At 38.4% G+C, this 13127-nt stretch overlaps 1 pseudogene; it reads left to right on the top strand.

The window, feature by feature from the left end:
- Positions 1–5407: 5407 nt before the first annotated feature.
- Positions 5408–13127, top strand: part of LOC122435723 — a 45355-nt pseudogene continuing 37635 nt past the window's right edge.

Below are 13127 nucleotides of genomic sequence, written 5' to 3' on the forward strand. Positions count from 1 at the left end.
TTTTGTTTCCAGCCCGTGGCGATTTCTTTCAGTTTTTGCAGGATATTCAGGTATTAAAAGGAAGGGGGGGAGGAAAAAGACCAAAAAAAAAAAAAAAGTGTGACTTTTTTTCTCTTTGTTTCTAGTCGCCTTTCCATCTTTGAAAGATTTTTCTCCCTTTTTGAAAATCCAGGACATAAATGTTGTTTACTTAAGGTGATGTGAGCAGTTTGATGGTGCATTTTCTTTAAAGGGCTATGCCACAATTCTGCATTTTGTCAGAAGCACATTATTTTATTTGTCAAAAGCTTATTTTCTCTCTGTTAGGAAAAGACAGGTAAAGGATTTCTCTCCTATGTGCTCAACATGTGTGGCCTGTTGTGTTTTGTTTAGCTGTGTGGAGAGTTTGCAATGAGATTCTTTGAAACCATTGTTAATTGTACAATAAATTGGAGTAAAGGAGAGTCTATACCTCTGATCAATGATATAATTGACGTAGGAAAACTTAAAATGGAGAATAAAGCAAAGAAAAAGTACTGAGACCTATACCAGATTTAGAAGCTCCTTTAAGCTTCCTTGGAACATCTGGTCTTTTAGTTTGAGGATAAGCACAGTGCATAATGTAGATTATCGTGGGGCATTTTGCAGAGTCAGTGCTGTGCTGTGGGAATAATGTCAACATGAAGGACATTGAGGTCAGAAATTAGCCTGGTTCAAGGACATTTTGCTACAAAAAGATTTTTACTTGTTAAAAAATGAGCTGAGGGTTATTTGTAAACTCAATAATAATTTAGAGTCAACAAATATTTTTTGAGTATCTAGGAAGTGCTAACATGAGCTAGATACTGCCAGAGATATGAAACTAAACAGTTCATTATCTAATATGGATTTAAAAATGTAAAATAAAAATGAACCAAGACCAGCATGTCCTCTTGGAAACTGAGTTTGGCGTTAAAGTGACATTTTGTACTGCTGGACTCAACAACTGTAGTTGGATTCACTGCTACTCTATCTACAGGATCCCCACCCCCCCATTCAAAAACCAAGATTCTGAGATACACTCAGGGTACCTAGAACATATCCAAAAGACACTTGTGAAAGCACGGTGTTGTTCAGTCGCTCAGTCATGTCTGACTCTTTGTGACCCCATGGACTGCAGCATGTCAGGCTTCATTGTCCTTCACTATCTTCCAGAGCTTGCTCAAACTCATGTCCATTGAGTTGGTGATGTCATACAACGATTTTGTCCTCTGTTCCCTTTTCCTCCTGCCTTCAGTCTTTCCCAGCCTCAGGATCTTTTCTAATGAGTCGGCTCTTTGCATCAGGGATTGGAGCTTCAGCATGAAGCACAGTAGCCTTGCTGTTTTATCTCAGAAAATGTGAGAGCACATTTTGCATTCTACTCTTCATTTATGTGTGTTTATATATGAAATGTTTCCAATTAGTTAAGATAAAAAATTATTCACAAAGATGTTGTAAGTTTGTCCTGTGGCATCATGTATCTCCTAGTATAATTCAGGGAACTCTATGCATAATTTAGTTTGAAACACGTAATTCTTCAGTTAAACCTCAAATTACAGAGTAGACATGCTCACACACACACATAATTAGCTATACTTTGTTTTACAGCATACTATTTCCCTGTTATTTTTCATTATAGAATTTGAGATCACTTCATTTGAAATAATTGTAAAATCATAGCATATATCTTTAGCAGCCTAATAAATAGAATAGAGAGGAACAATGAGCATGTTCATTGTATAGAGCTGTTTATGTTGTCAGTGGTAGCTACTTAAGAACGATCTGTTGCTGTGACTAGAAGTATGAACATATGAAAATATTCACTTATCTGGTTCCTGGGTAGAGAATGTGAAACAATTTGCAAAAATTAAAAAATATTTATGAAATGCAAACATTCTTATTGTTGTATATGATGGAAATAACAAAGTACAATTTCTTTGCTAATGACTTGGAAATAATGATGATATTTAATAGCCAACCCAGTTGAACTCACATGGAATTAATGTGAATACCCATCTAGTAGATGATGAATCACAATGTTATATGGTTAAACCAATAAGGAAGTCCCCAAAACTCCTAATCAAAATAATCTGGGAACAATTACAAGAATACAGAACTTGAATGTGACTGTAATTTAAGTAACAGAAAACTAATCAACTTTATTATATACTATTTGGAAAGAAGACTGCATATAAAAGGGCATGAATTACCCTAGAAAAGTTATTCTAAAAAGTGGTTGACAACCTCCTGTCTGATTTGCAAGGAGTCCTAATGGGCCAAGAGATGATACATAATGAAATTTTGTTTTTCAGTTCTTATAGATCAATATCATGCAATTTCAAAAGCTTTATTTTTTATATATGCTCTATATAGTTTTATGTATTTTTTTTTAAGAATTCAATAGTATGAGTTAGAATATCTGGACAAATTAGCATAGTACTAAAGTTGGGTATTTTAATTTAGTATTGTGCTAAGAAGTTCTTAGAGTACCTAAATATATCACATGGCCATTATGAAATGCTTGGCAATTGTGCAAAGCCTTCAGTGAAGTCCTTAAAAGTTTTAGGAAGGATGCTCCATTTCTCTCCATCAATCAGTGCTTTCTCATTTTAGTAATGGAGTTAAATTGCTATTATCATTAATTTTACATTTGTTTATCGTTTTCTTCTTTGGTCATGGTTTTAATGTTATTTTCTTTCTAATTCCTTGTTATCACTGAAGTTACCCCCTCCCTTCCCCCCCCCCCCCAAAATGAGAATGCATGCACCTTTGGATAAGTCAGCCTGGGGGGCAGATTAAGAGTTGGAGTAACACTGGTCATAAGGACAAACAGGGGAGCCTAAAGAGCCAGTAAGTCAGCATTGTCCAGAGGTTAAATTTGCAGAGCATTGTTTATAGTCAGTAGAGAAATTCATTCTGTGTTGGAGCACGGATGATATACTGGACTTTGTTGTGGCCTATGTGAAGCAGTCCTCCATTTTACCAGGTTTCCCTGGTAGCTCAGTTGGTAAAAAAATTCCACCTGCAATGCAGGAGACCCCAGTTTGATTCCTGGGTTGGGAAGATCCCCTGGAGAAGGGATAGGCTACCCACTCCAGTATTCTTGGGCTTCTTTGATGGCTCAGCTGGTAAAGAATCTGCCTGCAATGCAGGAGACTTGGGTTTGATCCCTGGGTTGGGAAGATCCCCTGGAGAAGGGAATGGCTACCCACTCCAGTATTCTGGCCTGGAGAATTCCATGGACTGTATAGTCCATGGGGTTGCAAATAGTTGGATACGACTGAGCAACTTTCACTTTCACTTTGTTGTGATTCCGTGTTTACTAAGTAACACCCTAATTACTCTTCATTTCCTGGAGTTTTGAAATTCCAGGAAGGGGTATCCTGGTAGAGGCACAAGTATTACAGCAATTGGAAAAGATTGTCTATTGTTACTTTTCGTATGAATCTGACTACTAGTTTGACAGGGATTCCCAAGTGGTGCTAGTGATAAAAAAAACCACCTGCCAAAGCAGGAGATGCCAGAGATGCGAATTTGATCCCTGAGATCCCCTGGAGAAGGGCTTGGCAGCCCACTCCAGTATTCTTGCCTATAGAATCCCATGGATAGAGGAGCCTGGCTTGCTAAAGTCTGTGGGGTTGCAAGAGTAGGACACGACTGAAGTGAGTTACCATGCATGCACTGGTTTGACAAGGGTCAGATCCTAAACAGAAGTAAAGTCACTACAAATGGTGCCATTTGCCAAACAGTCATCTTAACAATTTCTGTTGATATCTGGACATATTGCCATCTATTATCAACTATTATCAACCTATAGGAATTTTCACTTACTATCAACCATGGTGAAATTATGAATGCTAATATAATTTTTAAAAATATTCTTATAAAAAGGAACTACCAGTGCAACAATCTTTCTTTGTATGTTCCCGCTGGTATCATTTAGTTTGCAAATTGTTCCTCAAAACTACTCCAGCCATTGATCTAAATCTACTCTAGAAATGCTAAATCCTGCCCTAAACACTAAACCACTTGGAGTTTGTTCTGATTGCCTAATATAGTAGAGGTTAAGGATTTCCTTTTTTTTAAATGTTTTCTCTTTCACCAAGAAGTCAGTTGAAAAAGTCAATGCTTCTTTCTGCTTTCTGGCAGCATTCACCAAAATACAATTCTAGCATTATTAGTATAAGTATTCTGATATTTCTTATGACTTAGCAGCAATATTTCATACCAAATCAATGTAGTCCTGAAGTTATAAGAATTGACCACTCACCACAGGGTGACTGACTTCCAGTTTCAACTTTCTTTGATGATGGAGGCAGTTTCAGAATTTGAAAGTTGCTCACTCTCCATTTAACATTATAGCTAAGTAGAATTACAATCACCTTGAAATAAAGTCCTATCAGAGACAAGTTTTTTAATGGAGCACCTATCTTTTGGAATTATTGATCACATTGATTACATTATCCTTAGGAATTCCTTCCATTTCGCATTTGTGGTCCTTCTTTTAGCACTTTGGATAGCATTTTGGAAGATGAAATACAATAATAATAGAAGGGTTATTTTCTAGAATGTGGTGGCATTTGTCATGTTTTACATTCATAAACCATAGCACCATTCATTTGTCATATTACCCATTTAAAAATGAACTCATTTCTTTACAGCTTTATGCCAAAGTTAAAATGTCAGCTACACATTAATATCTAAAAGTTTAAAATGAAATTTGGTGGTGGTGACAGGAACTCTAAAGATATTGGTTCTGCTCAGGTCATTCTTCAAAGGTGTATTCCTTTAACTGCACTGAAAAAACCATCTTCTAAGAGGATGGGGATTTAGTAATTCTAGTCTGTATGAAATTAGTTCACTACTCATGATTTATTACCTCAAATATTTGTTTTCTACTCTTCTTTCACCTTTTATTCACACTGTAAGGCACTCTGGTCCTTTTCCAGGGCATGTTTTCTAAAAAAGTATTGAAATGTGTATAGTTTGTTTAGGAAAGTGCTGTGTTCTCCCTTCTTCTAATATCCTGAATGATTCATTTGAGGGCCTTCCAAGTTGACAAAAGAAACAAAGTTTTAAAAAAAGAGGATGTACAAGATTTGTCACAAAATTTGTACATCATTGAGAATAATCCTTTTTTTTTTCTTCTTCTTTTGGCTCTTCTCAGTGTGTATGTAAAGATTTGCACTAATTCATCAAACACTGGGTATCTTCTCTATTCATAGTACACAGTAAGGTGAACCAGATAGAAATAAGTTTCAAGGTGAAATAATAGTTTCAAGGTGAAATCCTCTTTTAAATAACAATTTGGTAAAGGCAGTAATTACTAAAAGAGTGTAGCTATATGGAATGACATCAGATGGTGAGTAATAAAGGATATAGATGGCATTGAATTGGGCCTTGAAGGATGCGTGGACTTCAGATAGATGGAAAAGATGATGGAGAGCATTCAAAATATGATTATATGAGCAATTATGCAGACAGAGGTGTAAGCACTCAATGGCCAGTGAACACATCTGCCCGAATGCAGCAAGGAGTTCACTCTGGGAAGTAAGAAAGAATAAAACTGGAGACAGAGACTGGATAATATAGAGGTATTTTTTAAATACAAAGATGAGGATGTCCTCACTAAGACTGGCTGGACCATGGGAGTTTTATGTCCTTAACAAGTGGGGAATGGAATTGGTCTTGCAGCTTAAAATCTGGTAGAGCTTGTCTAAGAAAACCTGAGCCTCTACCTGCCTACTGAGCAGATTTGTGAAATCTTGGATACTGCCTTGGTTCTCTCATTTGATCTGTAATTTCTCTTGTTAGATTAGAGTTCTATTGTTAATCATTGTCTCTTTGGCTGACCCCTTCCTTTTAGGTGGGCTTCCCTGATAGCTCAATTGGTAAAGAATCCGCCTGCAATGCAGGAGACCCCAATTCGATTCCTGGGTCGGGAAGATCTCCTGGAGAAGGGATAGGCTACCCACTCCAGTATTCTTGGGCTTTCCTGGTGGCTCAGCTGGTAAAGAATCTGCCTGCAATGCAGAAGGCCTGGGTTTGATCACTGGGTTGGAAAGATTTCCTGGAGAAGGGAAAGGCTACTCACTCCAGTATTCTGGCCTGCAGAATTCCATAGTCCACGGGGTTGCAAAGAGTCAGACACGACTGAGTGACTTTCACTTTCACTTTCCTTTTTACAGACTGTGTCTAGCGTTTTGTGTTCCCAGACTAGTATATCATGTTCTAAACTTAGAACTATGGTAAGGAAACCCATCTGATTCTAAAAATCACCACTACTTTGAAATTACTGCTGCCATACCACAACCACTATATCAAATAATTCCTAAGTATCACTAATACAGGTTACACCCAAGATTGCTTTGCCCCTTTTGTGTTGTAACTTTAACATACTCCTCCCTCCAACCTCTATTTCCTCACAGAGCCTTATAGCCTGTTTCCTGCTCCTTCCTCTTCACTATGGGTTTGATGCTGTCCCAGTGTGTCTCACAACTGAGGCAAAACATGATCAAGTCCTCTGTCTTATAAAGACCTCTGGTTTAGAGACAACAGAACAAAGTCATAGAATGGCAGATGTGTGGAAAACCTTAGAGTTAGGCCAGCAAGTCTAAACCCTTCATTTTACATAGAAGAACATCTAAGACTCAGAAGAGTTTAATTGACTTGTCCACTTTCTGTTTATGTCTCCAGATGTTTGTAAAGAGCAAATAAGCAATGGGGTTAGCAGAATATCCCTCTTATATGTCTTTGATACATGGAAGAAATTTGTCCCTATCTTCCACCAAAGGTGTTTCACATTTTCACCACTGTCCTCAACTACCTCCTTTCTAGCTGGTGACCATGTCTCCTACATCACAGAGAAAATATATGTGACTCAGTAAGTGTCAGAGGTCGATAAATGTCAGCTACGATTACTTCTCTTGTTTCTTCTAGTCTTAGTAGCCAGGCCTTTGGATCTCTCAGAACTTTCTATCCCATTTACCACTGATCTACATAATGTAAAGCTCTTCAGTTCACTTCAGTTGCTCAGTCGTGTCCAACTCTTTGAGAACCCATGGACTGCAGCACTCCAGGCTTCCCTGTAAATCACCAGTTCCTGGAGGCTGCTCAAGCTGATGTTCATTGACTTGGTGATGGCATCCAATCATCTCATCCTCTGTTGTTCTATTCTCCTGCCCTCAATCTTCCCCAGCATCAGGGTCTTCTCTAATGAGTCAGCTCTTTGCATCAGGTGGCCAAAGTATTGGGGTTTCAGCTTCAGTATCAGTCCTTCCAGTGAATATTCAGGACTGATTTCCCTTAGGATGGACTGGTTGGATCTTCTTGCTGTCCAAGGGACTCTCATGAGTCTTCACCAACACCACAGTTCAAAAGCATCATTTCTTCAGCGCTCAGCTTTCTTTTTGGTCCAACTCCCACATCCATTGGAGAAAGAAATGGCAACCCACTCCAGTATTTTTGCCTGGAAAATCCCATGGGCGGAGGAGCCTTGTAGGCTGCTGTCTATGGGGTTGCACAGGGTCAGACACAACTGAAGCGACTTAGCAGCAGCAGCAGCCCACATCCAAACATGACTACTGGAAGAACCAAATCTTTGACTAGACAGACCTTTATCGGCAAAGTAATGTCTCTGCTTTTTAATATGCTGTCTAGATGTGTCATAGCTTTTCTTTCAAGGAGCAAATGTCTTTGAATTTCATGGCTGCAGTCACCATCTGCAGTGATTTTGGAGTCCAAGAAAATAAAGTCCATCACTCTTTCCATTGTTTCCCCATCTATCTGCCATGAAATGATGGGACCAGATGCCATGATCTTAGTTTTTTGAATGTTGAGTTCTAAGCCAACTTTTTCACTGTCCTCTTTCACTTTCATCAAGAGTCTCTTTAGTTCCTCTTCACTTTCTGCCATAAGGATGGCGTCATCTGCATATCTGAGTTTATTGTTATTTCCCCCGGCAATCTTGATTCCAGCTTGTGCTTCTTCCAGCCCAGCGTTTCTCATGATGTACTCTGCATCTAAGTTAAATAAGCAGGGTGACAAAATACAGCCTTGTCATACTCCTTTCTCAATTTGGAACTAGTCTGTTGTTCCATGTCCAGTTCTAACTGTTGCTTCTTGACCTGCATACAGATTTCTCGGGAGGCAGGTCAGGTCGTCTGGTATTCCCATCTCTTTAAGAATGTTTCACAGTTTGTTGTAATCTACATAGTCAAAGGGTTTGGTGTAGTCAATAAAGCAGAAGTAGATGTATTTCTGAAATTCTCTTGCTTTTCTCTATGATCCAGTGGATGTTGGCAGTTTGATCTCTGGTTCCTCTGCCTTTTCTAAATCCAGTTTGAATATCTGGAAGTTCTCAGATCACATACTATTTAAGCCTAGCTTGGGGAATTTTGAGGATCTCTTTGCTGGCATGTGAGATGAGAGCAATTGTGCAGTAGTTTGAACATTTTTTGGCATTGCCTTTCTTTGGGATTAGAAAAAAACTGACCTTTTCCAGTCCTCTGGCCACTGCTGAGTTTTCCAAATTCGCTGGCATATTGAGTGCAGCACTTTGGCAGCATCATCTTTTAGGATTTGAAATAACTCAGCTGGAATTCCATCACCTCCACTAGCTTTGTTTGTAGTGATGCCTCCTAAGGCCCACTTTATTTTCCCATTCCAGGATGTCTGGCTCTAGGTGAGTGATCACACCATCATGGTTGTCTGTGTCATTAAAATCTTTTTTGTATAGTTCTGTGTATTCTTGCTGCCACTTCTTAATGTCTTCTGCTTCCGTTAGGTCCATATCATTTCTGGCATCTATTGTGCCCATCTTTGCATGAAATATTCCCTTGATATCTCCAATTTTCTTGAAGAGATCTCTAGTCTTTCCCATTCTATTGTTTTCTTTATTTCTTTGCATTGTTCACTTAGGAAGGCTTTCTTATCTCTCCATGCTATCCTTTGGAACTCTGCATTCAGATGGATGTATCTTTTCTCCTTTGCTTTTCGTTTCTCTTCCTTTCTCAGCTATTTGTAAGGCCTCCTCAGACAATCATTTTGCCTTTTTGCATTTCTTTTTCTTGAGGATGGTTTTATTCACTGCCTCCTGTACATTGTCAGAAACCTCTGTTCATAGTTCTTCAGGTACTCTGTCTATCAGAACTAATCCCTTAAATCTATTTGTCACTTCCACTGTATAATCATAAGGAATTTGATTTAGATCATACCTGGATGGTCTAGTGGTTTTCCCTACTTTCTGCAATTTAAGTTTGAATTGTGCAATAAGGAGTTCATGATCTGAGCCACAGTCAACTCTCTGTCTTGTTTTTGCTGACTGTATAGAGCTTCTCTAAAGCTGTGCCTATCCTTAAAATTGAGGAGAACATTTTCTTGTCACTAATCCATTTACCTCTTTTCTGGATTCTAGTCCTCATAGTTTCAGGGACCTCTACTCTTTTAATATATTTTAATATTTATTAAATGTAGCTACTCCATTTCCATTCTGGTCTTTTAGTATATATACATATACATATTCAAGCTGCTCTCATTTTTAAAAATTCCTATTATTCTGTCCCTTCTTCCCTTGGATGACAGCCTTCTAATAAGTATAGTCTACTCTAACATATCTGTTTTCATCTCTAATTTTTTTCCATTACTTCTGTTTGGATTATATCTCTTGAACTCCACTGGCTGTTCTTGCCAAGATTCCCGGTGGCTTCTTCATTGCTATGTTACAGTCCATGAAACTCTTCTCCCTTGACATTTTGATGTCGAACTCTCCTACCTTTTGAAATGTTTCACTTTTTATCTCCTCTGTGATATGCCTTCCTGCCTCTCAATATAAATCTTACATGTTAGCTTTGCCATATGCTATTTCAGTTCAGTTCAGTCACTCAGTCATGTCTGACTCTTTACGACCCCATGGGCTGCAGCATGCCAGGCTTCCCTGTCCATCACCAACTCCTGGAGCTTACTCAAACTCATGTCTATTGAGTTGGTGATGCCATTCAACCATCTCATCCTCTGTCATCCCCTTCTCCTTCTGCCTTCAATCTTTCCTACCATCAGAGTCTTTTCCAATGAGTTTGTTCTTCGAATCAGGTGGCCAAAGTACTGGACTTTCATCTTCAGCTTCAGTCTTTCCAATGAATATTCAAGACTGATTTCCTTTAGAATGGACTGGTTGGATCTCCTTGCTGTCAAAGGGACTCTCAAGAGTCTTCTCCAACACCACACTTCAAAAGCATCATTTTTTTTGGTGCTCAGCTTTCTTTATAGACCAACTCCCACATCCATACATGACTACTGGAAAAACCATAGCTTTGACTAGATGGATCTTTGTTGGCAAAGTAATATCTCTGCTTTTTAATATGCTGTCTAGGTTGACTATAGACTTAAATTTTCTTTTACTCTGCGCACTTTCTTTGGGTGATCTCATCAGTTACTATGGCTTCACATATCACAGTAAGTGGATGATTCCCACATGTTTCCTTTCATTGTGAAAATGTCACTTGGTCTTCAAAATTACCTATCATAACATCTACACAACTGGACTAAGTATATTGCCTCAATATCTTAAAACTTTCCCTCCAAACCTTTTCATCATCACATGTTCCCTTTCTTATTATCTGCTACGATTCATGTATTTGCTGAAGACAAAAATCTAGAAGTTACCCCTAAATCTTGTCTATTAGTATACCTTTTATCCAATTACTCACCAGACTTCCTGTTTCTTCTACCGTATTAATATAGTTTCTTTTTCTTTTCCCATTTTCACTGCCTTAGTTCTGTCCCGCATCATTTCATTCCTATATTATGAAGATATTTATTCAAAAAAATGTTTACTGACAGCCTACTATGTGTCAGCCACTGTTTTAAGTGCTGGCAGTATAATAATAAACAGACTAATCCCCATTCTCACCAGACTTACTTTCTACTGGAAGACAATATACAAGTGAATAAATAATAGAATTTTTGACAAGTGTTATTAAGAAAGTAGGGGCTTCCCCAGTGGCTCAGTGGTAAAGCGTTACCTTGCTAATGCAGGAGACACAGGAGACGGGGGTTCAATCCCTGGGTTGGGACAATCCCCTGGAGAATGGAATGGCAGCACACTCCAGTATTCTTGCCTTGAGAATCACATGGACAGAGGAGCCTGGTGGGCTACAGCCCATAGAGTTGCAAAGATTTGCACGCGACTGAAGCAACTTAGTATATACTCACATTAAGAAAGTAATGCAAGAGAATCAGGATTGGGTGAGCATGTGTGTGTGTATTTCAGACAGAGTTGCCAGGTGGGACACTTACTAGGAATTGTAATTTGAATGGAAATCTGAATGATGACAAGGAAGCAGTCAAGTGAATGGAGGAAGAACTCTCTTGAAAGAAACAAGTGTAACCCTGAATGAAGAATGACGTTAATGATTTCCACGTAGAACAAAAGGGTCACTGTGACAGAAGCTTAGTAGAGAAAAGTGAGAGGACATGAAGTTAGAAGCCCAGATAAGATCACATAGGCCCTTTTGGGCTGTGCTACTGAGCTTGTATTTCTAGTCTAGGTTTAATGGAAATACAAATCAAGGAATTATTGTGATCTGATATATATATATATTTGTTTCTGTGTAGGGAACAGGCTAGTATAGAGGAGAAAGTATAGATGTGGGGAGACTGGATAGGAAGCTAATGCAGGTGTCCAGGTGAAAGATGACTAGAATGATAGAAACTGGAATGGTAAGAAATAGATTTCAGATATATTTTAGAGTTGGAGCTGACAGAAGTTGCTGATGAAGAGATGAGGAAAAAAGAAATCAGAATGTTTCTTCATAACTGGCCTTTCTTCTTCCAGTTTTACTTCCTTAAAATCCATTCTCATAAATAGTGTCAGTGTTGTTTTTGTAATAGTTTCATTATCATAATATTCTATCTGTGTGGTTATCAAACATGTGTGCTATTTGCCTCCAGGACATGTTTGGCCATGTCTAGAGACAGTTTATGGGCTTCCCTTGTGGTTCAGCTGGTAAAGAATCTGCCTGCAATGCGGGAGACCTGGGTTCGATCCCTGGATTGGGAAGATCCCCTGGAGAAGGGAATGGCTACCCACTCCAGTATTCTTGCCTGGAGAACACCATGGACTATAGTCCATGGGCTGTTGCAACTTGGAAGAGGGGTTGTTACTGGAGGAGTGGGTAGAGAGAAGCCATGGATGCTGCTAAACATTTTTCAAAGCATAAATCATCCCCCCACAACAAAGAATTATTTGGCTTAAAAGACCAAAAGTGATGAGGTTGATAAATCTTGCTCCACTCAATTAGTGCCACCTCCTCTGAAAAGCCTATCCCAGTTTAATAATATGGTAATAAAGGCTAACATTATTTGAACACATACTGTGTTTTCCTCTAGCATCAAGAGTACACATTAGTAAATCTGGAATTGTTATTACCCCCATTTCACAGATAGGGAAACTGAGGCTTAGACTGATGGAAAATTTGCCTAAAAACACAATGTTAGACAATGTTAGATAGAGCTGAGATTTGAACCCAGATGTATTTTTCTGAAAAGTTCTTAAAACTATACAATATTATCTCATTCCCAAGACTTAAGTGGAAGAATTCCTCCACTGTGAATGGTTTGATTTTAGAGCTAATTGCATTGTATTTTAACTGTTCGTTTGCCTGTCCCCGACCCTGTCCCAGACACTAAACAACATGTTCCTTGAGGGGAGGCATTATGCCTTTTGCCTATGTGTCTGTGTTACTTAGAGCAGTGTCTGGCACACTATAAATCTTCAATAAATGTTTACTGAATGAATACTTACATTCTAGAAATGTGTGCACAGTTTATTATTTCCCAAGAGTGATTCCCCAGTTAAATTCACAGATTCATTTAACAAGTTTTACAGATGGGGATTAATCTCTAAGGGAGATAGCAACTGGCAAAATTTACGTTTGTAATCTCCATTGAGATTCTGTTGGTGGTAGGGTGGTGGGAGTAGAGGAGATACACAGTTGTTTTGCATTTTATTTTCTTTTTTTTTTCTTTTTTTTTTTAATTATTATTATTTTTTTATTAGTTGGAGGCTAATTACTTCACAACATTTCAGTGGGTTTTGTCATACATTGATATGAATCAGCCATAGATTT

This window comes from Cervus canadensis, chromosome X, assembly GCF_019320065.1.
Source record: "Cervus canadensis isolate Bull #8, Minnesota chromosome X, ASM1932006v1, whole genome shotgun sequence".
NCBI classification, from domain to species: domain Eukaryota; kingdom Metazoa; phylum Chordata; class Mammalia; order Artiodactyla; family Cervidae; genus Cervus; species Cervus canadensis.